This window comes from Dipodomys merriami, unplaced genomic scaffold (assembly GCF_024711535.1).
Source record: "Dipodomys merriami isolate MVZ:Mamm:240054 unplaced genomic scaffold, mDipMer1.0.p SCAF_616, whole genome shotgun sequence".
Lineage (NCBI taxonomy): Eukaryota > Metazoa > Chordata > Mammalia > Rodentia > Heteromyidae > Dipodomys > Dipodomys merriami.
Window position 1 is genome coordinate 54,059 of NW_027206198.1, and position 8,840 is coordinate 62,898.

Genomic DNA, 8,840 nt, shown 5'->3' on the forward strand with positions numbered 1-8,840 from the left:
TATTGATGTATAACTTACTTGGAAATTGTATTAGCATAGTAGTAAGTGCAGGCAATCCCCCCACACATAAATTGGACTTGGATTGTTAGTAATCAGGTAACGGGTAAATTTGTCCCTTTGGCCATGAAAGAGGGATCATCATTATGGTTCCCAGACAAGCTCACATTTAACTTGTGTCAGTTTGCTGATGGAGTATGGGAAGGACCTAGGCTTATGAAATGTAGATGGAGACACTAGTATATATGCCCAGGGAAAAAAAGCACTAGGAAATTTGGAGGACAAGAGGACTTTTACTATAAGAGCTGGGACTGTAAAACAAGTACCTCAGAAAAATGGAAAGGAATGGGAGGAGACCTTGTTATGTTTACCAAACCAGAATGTGCAGCCATCCACTTTAATGGACTGCCTGTACAAAACAAATTAGGGTCTTCCAGGATTCTGATGCCAGATTGGAATTTTGTTTCATAGACAAGGGCAAACAAGCCCTATGATGGGAATTAGGAAAGAATTGGGGACAAAGATTGTACAGGGGAGAGACACATGATGGCATTTACCACAGCCAGTTATTCCCCTTCAGCGATGGGACCAACACAGTTTTAAAACCAGTCTCTGCTGTAAAACCCAAAGTAGACAACAAGAAAGAGCCCTGGGTTGTAGTGACCCCATCTCCTCCGAAAAAGGGAGACCCCCTTAGGGAGAACATCTCCTTGCCAGAGGATTCCCTATGGCAGCTGTTGGTTCAAACTTACATTGTGATCAATCAGATCCGTCCTGATATTACAAGTTCTTCTTGGATGTGTTATGATATGAGACCTCCATTTTATGTGGGTATTGCAGTGGTACAGAATTTAACAAATGCTCAAAACAACTAAATCATGTAAGTGGGAACAAAAGGAAGCAAAACTTACTCTACAGACAGTTATAGGACAAGGGTTATGTGTGGGACAAGTACAAACTAACTTTACTCACTTATGTAATCAGACCCAAGAATGGATTCCAGAGGACGGATATCTATTACCTCCCCAAGATGCTTGGTGTGCATGTTCAACTGGCCTAACTTCCTGTGTCCACTTAGAAGTATTTTAGGACTAACAGTGTTTGTGTCATGGTACAACATATCCTTCGACTGCTCTACCATTCTCATGTAGACATGATGATAAAGATGTCTGAAGCAAGCTATTGGCCCAGAAAACCTAAAAGAGAAATAATAACAGCAGTAACAACGGGGCCCTAGTAAGCTTAGCTGGACTAGGAACTGGGGTGGCATCCCTAATTACTCAGAGAACATCTTACCCTAGTCTTCATGCTGTTATAGATGAGGAAAACAAAAACCTGGAAAGCTCTATAGGCTACCTTCAAAAATCACAGGACTCCTTAGCTGAGGTAGTGTTGCAAAACAGATAGGGGCTGCACTTAATTTTCTTACAACAAGAAGGTCTATGTCCTGCCCTCGGGGAAGAATGCTGCTTCTACACTAATCATTCCGGAGTTGTAAAAGAATCTTTAGCTAAAGTAAGAGAGGCACTAGCAAAACGAAAAAGAGAAAGAGAATAACAAGAAGGATTGTTTGAATCATGGTTAATTATTCCCCTTGGATAACCACCTTAATATCCACTCTGTTGGGCCCCATTATCATTCTGGTACTTGTGTTCACAGTAGGGCCTTGCATTGTAAATCGACTAGTGATGTTTGTTAAGCAACGTGTAACACCATGCAGATGATGGTATTAAGAACACAATATCAACTAATTCCTGACAAAGACATAGTGCAGGTCCATAAGGACCATGATTGGCCATTAAGGTGCCTATTAGAAAGGGAGAAATGAAGAGCCTAAAGCTTAAAGAGGCACAAAGAAGGCCTAAGTAACTCCAGTACTGTAGGGAGCCAGGGTAAACGCCATTACAAGATGGCGCCCACTCCCTTGCAGCTTTGAGGTAACCACTCCATTTCAGGCGGTGCTTGGCGGGACGGTGGGTCCTGGGCTTTGCGCATGCGCGAGCCACGTAGGGTCCCCAGCCAATCCCGTGGCACCTGGTGACGGTGAAAGGCAGATGACCAATGATAGAAAGACCCGTGTTCCTATTCCCTATATAAGTGGCCATGTTTTGGGTGCACGGTCTCTCGCGCTCAAGCTCTCCCATCAACTAAAAGGCTCTCCAATAAAGCTTGATCTGAGAAGACTCCTGGTGTGGTGTTCGTTCTTCCTTGCTGGTCGAGAAGGCGCGCGCCGCACAGTACAAGCTAGCAACCATCTTGTGAGGTATGAATTATTAAAAGAACCATGGGTTTGACCAAGAAATGACACAAAAAGAAAAACAATTTCCGGACAATTGAGATATAAATAATCTTTGGGAAAGCCACAAAAATTTTCTCCAGATTCATTGACCAATCACTAGGTGGCCATGCAGGACATGGTGACCCAGTGGCCAGAGAATTCCCGTCAATAACCCGTCAATAATGATATTAGCCAATCACATATGTATAGCTTAGTTTGCTTAAAATATTAACCAATCATGTAATTTCTCATGTAAAACTTCCTTAAAGTTGTTTATTCAATAGTATAAAAACGGTGCTGATTCTATGCTCAGGGCCTCTTAGTGTCACTGGTTACTGAGTGTGTGGAGGACCAACATCGAATTTGCAAATAAACGACTTCTTTGTTATTTGCATTGGTCGTGATCTCTGGTGGTCTTCAGGGGGTCTCGAGTCCAGGTACAACAAGTGTATATTAGTACACTGAAAGTAAGAGAGCAGACATTATAACCTATTTGCTACAAGTAAATTAAAATTAAACAAAGCTAATTAAAATAATTACTTACTGTTCAGAGGATGAGTATAGTACTCTTGGATATCTTGGAGGAAAAGACTTTAGACTCATTGCAACTGATGCTTAACATTGAAATTACTGGCTAAACTTTCTTCTTCAGAAAGGCAAAAGCTCCATGTCTTTCATATTAGTATTATAAAATCATAATATCTGCATGTTGAATTGTTTTCCTCTGCTATTTTCAATACCATTCTTCATCCATTAGGTGTCCAGGGCTTTGAATGACCAATTCCTTAAAATACCTATATTGCTTATATTGTGATAGAAATCTCCATAATATTAATATGAATTTATCTCTAACTCTCATCTTGAGCTGTATTCATATAAAATTTATGCAGTCTCAAGCAAGAAACCAGACTATTTTACTCTTTTCTGTTTTAATCAATAAATCGATTCTCTTTAGAATTTTTCTCATCTTTTATATTGCTCCAGCAAACATGTATTTCTAGTACTTTTATTGAAATAAATGTAACTTATGGAACATGAAAACAAAACCCCACTTATGACTTTAATGTAAATCCTTGGGGATTTGCATTAAAAGCACAATTCACCTGTCTATACATGAATAATCTAATGGTTAAGTCAATTAGACACAAGTACTATCATACCACATAAAGTCTCAATTTACTTTCTGGCACCAAAATATTGGTGTTCATGAATATCACTCATTTTTAGAAAATGACTAGTCACAACAAAGTTTATATTATATTTCAAATTTTAAAAATGGAAATGATGTGAATATCCTGTTTCCAGGAATAGATTTATTCAGCAAACAGTGAAACAAAAAATAAGGGTTTGTCATATAGAATGAAAGATGCAAAAGCAGACTGTCTTTCCTTTAGAGGATAAGTACATGCATATCATGCGATTTATTCAGATACTATAAAAATTCATGAAAGGTGGTGCGGTTGGGGGGGAGGGAGGAAGGTTTGGTTGGGGGAGGTGGGGAGGAGGCTGGGAAGGGATGTGAAGGGTAAACAAAGGAGGAGGCTGCAACACTTGATAAGAAATGTACGCATTATACTGCCCATGTAATTGTAACCCCTCTGTACAGTATGTTCACAAAAAAATAAAATTAAATTAAATTCAAAAAAATTCATGAAAGTATTTGTGATCAGAAGTGATAGGTAAGCAAAGTAAGTGGAAAACTGAATATGTAAATTGTGCTTTCAATATAGGATGACAATTTTCCAATAAATGAGCCTATAGATGATGATTTTCTATCTGTAATACACATCCAGTATTCTACATTTTATTCTTCTACTTTCATGATGTCAATTGCTACTAAAGTATCAAGGTGGGCACTTTCTTGGTTCCTAGATCCAATAAACTTTAGTATTTTGGAACAGTAGTATAAATTCATGGAGTTTGACTTGAATATCAAGTTTGAGGATACAGTATTTAGGGTATTGTTAATTGGCCTGAAGCAGCCAGAAACATATTATGAATACTCAGACCCACAGTAAACTAAGAACTAGGGACTTGATCTCTGGGAAAGATAAAGGTCCAGGCAAGATCTTAAGCCAAAATAAAGCAATGGAGCAAACATCAATCAATAATCATTACAGATGAATGCAACTGATCTCTGATGTGTCTGGGTGGCAGCTGTGTGTGTCTGTGTGTATGTGTGTGTGTGTGTGTGTGTGTGTGAGTGTGTGTGTGTGTGTGTGTGTAAGAGATAGAGAGAAAGAGAGAGAGAGAGAGAGAAAGAGAGAGAAGGAGAGGAGTGTGTAGAGAATTTTAATGTGGCTTCCATATTTACAGTCCATAGAGCATTACTTGTTAGGGAGAAGGTGCTCATACCAGAGTTCTCATACCACTGTCATCTCTTTTTACTGCAAAAACACTTGCTTAATATCTAATTAAAAAGGAAAAAATAAACTAACATTGTACATGATTGTTTTGAAAATTAATTGGAATATTGAAGGCCAAAGGGAGGAATTGGAGATTAATATAATATTTTTCCTCTCTTCTGATTATTTATTAATTCTTTTCTTTTTCTTTTTTTCTTTTTTTCTTTCTCTGCTATCATTCTGTCCAATCCATTTCCCTCTTTGAGATCAGGACTTGGTTAAGTCCACTTTCCCTCACCTTCTCACATCCCTCTAATCCTTTTTCCCCCACATTCTCCCTAAGCCTAATCCTTTCTGGTTGCAAAATGCTTCTTTGCTGTTCTTAGGCAAATAAGACATAGTTGTTTTATGTTGAATAGATTGTATCTCTTGAACTAGATTTTATCTGCAGACTTTTGACTGTGCAACTACGGATTTTGGTTGATGCATACCTAACAATAGTGTTCTAGCACAAAACTGGTGTTACCCTCATGCCAAATAGGCAGAACAAACCAGAAAAACACACGAAAAATGGCAAGTCTGGGGATGTCAACTCCCATTCATGACAATTAGGGGACAGAACAAATAATAAATAATCCAGAGGTGAGTTCCCAGAAAGCTCTACAAACACTTCAGGTAAACAGGGTAAATGAATAGAGTGAAAACATGCAAAGGTCTCAGTGTGAGCATGATAAGGATAGACAGAAGGCAAAAAAAGATCAATACATTTGTGTCATGAGCTTGAGGAAGCCACTCAAAGATTGATACAGGAATTTCATGAGCAGATTGAGAACACTTAAAGAGAAAAATAGGAATTGCCTGAGCAGGTTGATATCAAAGAGATAGATAGGAATTGCGTGAGAAGGTTGAGATTGGACAAAGAGATAGATAGGAATTCTGAGAACAGATGAAGAGAAAGTAAGGAACGACATAAGCAGGCTGAGAACACTCAAAGGGAACTACAAGAATTGTGTGAACATGGGGTAGCTAATCGAAGACAAATATAGGAACTGAGAGATCCTGATGAGTTTAGACTAAGATCAATAGAGGCATTCATGGAATCCATAAACAGAGAGCTGAAAGAAATCAGGGAGACCACAAAGGGAATGCTGAATGGAACCCAACAGAAGGAATGGGAGTCCAAGGAAAGCATAACCTATCAACTAAGTGATTTGAGAATATACACTAAACACCAAATTAAGGAAGTAAAGAAGTTCATAGAAGATCTATAGAAGCTCCAACACAGAATTTGAAGCCATCAAAACCGACCAATTAGAAGGAAAAAAATTAAAAAACAAAGTAGAAAGTCTTGACAATAGGTTAGACCATGCAGAAGATCAAATCTCAGGGATTGAACACAGCCCAGGTATTATAGAGAAAGAACATACAACCATCCAAGACAAATCCAAGAAAGATGACAGATCTATTCAAAATTTGGAAGACATCATCAGAAGGCCTAATCTGAGGGTAATGGTTATAGAGGAACACATAGAGATAGAAGTTAATGGTCTAGGAAATTTGATTAACAGCAGAGAACTTCCCAAACATGCAAAAAGATAGGCCTATTCAGATACAAGAAGCTTTTAGATGTCCAAGTAGGCCAGACCAGAACAGGACATCTCACCAAAACAATATAATCTGCAAAGGATCAATTCAGACCAAGGAAAAGATCCTTAAAGCTGTCAAGGAGAAAAGATTAATCACCTATGAAAGGAAACCAGCTAGAATCACCTCAGATTTCTCAGCACAGACAACTAAAGCAAGAAGAGCTTGGGATGGTGTATGCCATGCCGTAAAGGTAAACAACTATCAACCAAGAATACTGTAACCAGCTAAACTCTACTTCATAACTGAAGGTCAAATAAAAACCTTCCATAGTAAAGAAAAATTGAAACAATATATCTCTCCGAAGTCAGGCCTACAAAAGATACTTAAAGATATCCTACACATAGAAAACCAACAAGACCACAATAAAGGCCAAGAAACTGCACCCAAACTGAGAATCCAAGAACCATAGGAAGAACCCAGTTGGCACAGCTCCCATGAAGGTGGATAAAATGGCAGGAACTCCCAAACACCTTTTAGTCCTATCTCTCAACATTAACGGAATGAGCTCTCTAATTAAGCAACATAGACTGTCCAGTTGGATTAAAAAACAAGATCCTTCTATCTGCTGCCTTCAGGAGTCACATCTTGCCCATAAAAACAAACACTTTTTTTTTTTTTTTTGTCGGTCATGGGGCTTGAACTCCAGGCCTGGGCGCTGTCCCTCAGCTCTTCAGCTCAAGGCGAGCGCTCTACCACTTGAGCTACAGCGCCACTTCCGTTTTTCTGGTGGTTTATTGGAGATAGGAGTCTCGTGGTCTCTCTTGCCCGGGCTGGCTTTGAACCGCGATCCTCAAATCTCAGGATTACAGGCGTGAGCCACCAGCGCCCGACTAAAAACAAACATATTTTGAATGTGAAAAGCTGGAACAAAATCTACCAAGCAAATGGCCCCCATAAACAGGCAAGTGTTGCAAGCCTCATTTCAGATAAAATAGACTTAAAATTAAAATCAATGAGAAGAGATAAGGAAGCTCGGTATATACTAATTCATGGATCCCTCCTTCAGGAGGATATTACAATTCTAAATATCAATTTTCCGAACAACGGAGCACCCAAGTTTATCCAAGAAAAACTATTTTCCCTCAAATCCCACATAGATCCAAAGACATTAATTGTTGGGGACTTTAACACACCACTCTCCCCACTAGATAGATCACCTCGGCAAAAACTCAACAGAGAAACCACAGACCTAAAAAACTGCATAGATCAACTAGATTTAACAGACATCTACCGAATATATCACCTAGCAGCATCAGAATACAGGTTTTTCTCAGCAGCATATGGAACATTTCCCAAAATAGACCACATTTTAGGTCACAAAGCTAACTTGTCCAAATTCAGAAACACTGAAATTATACCTTGCATTCTCTCATACAACTGCGGAAGAAAATTAGAACTCAACACCAAAATCCACCAAAGAAAGTCCTGTAACACATGGAGGCTGAACAACACTGTTGGACCACCAGTGGGTCATGGAAGTGATTAAACATGAAATTCAAGTATTCATGATATTCAACAAAAATGTACACACAAATTACCAGCTCCTCTCCGACATAGCAAAGGCAAGGTATAGGTCTGAGTGCCTACATCAACGAATTGGAGAGATGTGAAACCAACAATTTAATGAGACATCTGAGCCTCCTTGCAAGTGAGCAGCAAGATAAACCCCAATCTAGTAAATGGAAAGAAATAAAATAAAATAAATTAATTATAATTAAATTAATTAAAATAAATAAATTAAATCAGAATTTAAATTAACAGAATCAACAAAACAAAGATTTGGTTCTTGGAAAAAATTAACAAAATAAATAGAACCTTAGCAAATCTTATCAGAAAAAGATGAGAACACACCCAAATAAATAAACTCAGAGATGAGAATGGAAACATTACCACAAAAACAACCAATATTCAGAACATTATATGGGAATATTTCAAAAAACCTTTATGCTCATAAGTTTGAGAACTTGGCAGAAATGGACCTTTTTCTAGCAAATATCAATATGGGGAAACTAAACCAAGATGAATTAAACCATATTAACAGGCCCATATCAAGCATTTAAATAGAAACAGCAATAAGCAGCCTCCCATCTAAGAAAAGGATCAGATGGTTTTATAGCAGAATTCTACAAGGCCTTCAAATCAAAACTCACACCAATATTGCTTCAACTCTTCATTAAAATTGAAAGAGAAAATTCACTACTGAATTCATTCTATGAAACTATAATAACCCTCATCCCCAAACCAGGCTTGGATTCATCAAAGAAAGAGAACTATAGACCCATTACTTTGATGAACATTGATGCAAAATTTCTCAACAAAATTTTGGCCAATCGACCTCAACAATTCATCCAAAAACTCATACACCACGATCAAAAAGGGTTCATTTCAGGGATGCAAAGCTGGTTCAATATATGCAAATAAATTAACATATTTCATCACATCAACACGAGCAAGGATAAGAACCACATGGTTAAATCAATAGATGCAGAAAAAAATTGACAAGATCTAACACCCCTTTATGATTAATGTTCTGGAAAAATTAGTGATCTATGGAACCTTCCTAAATACAAAAA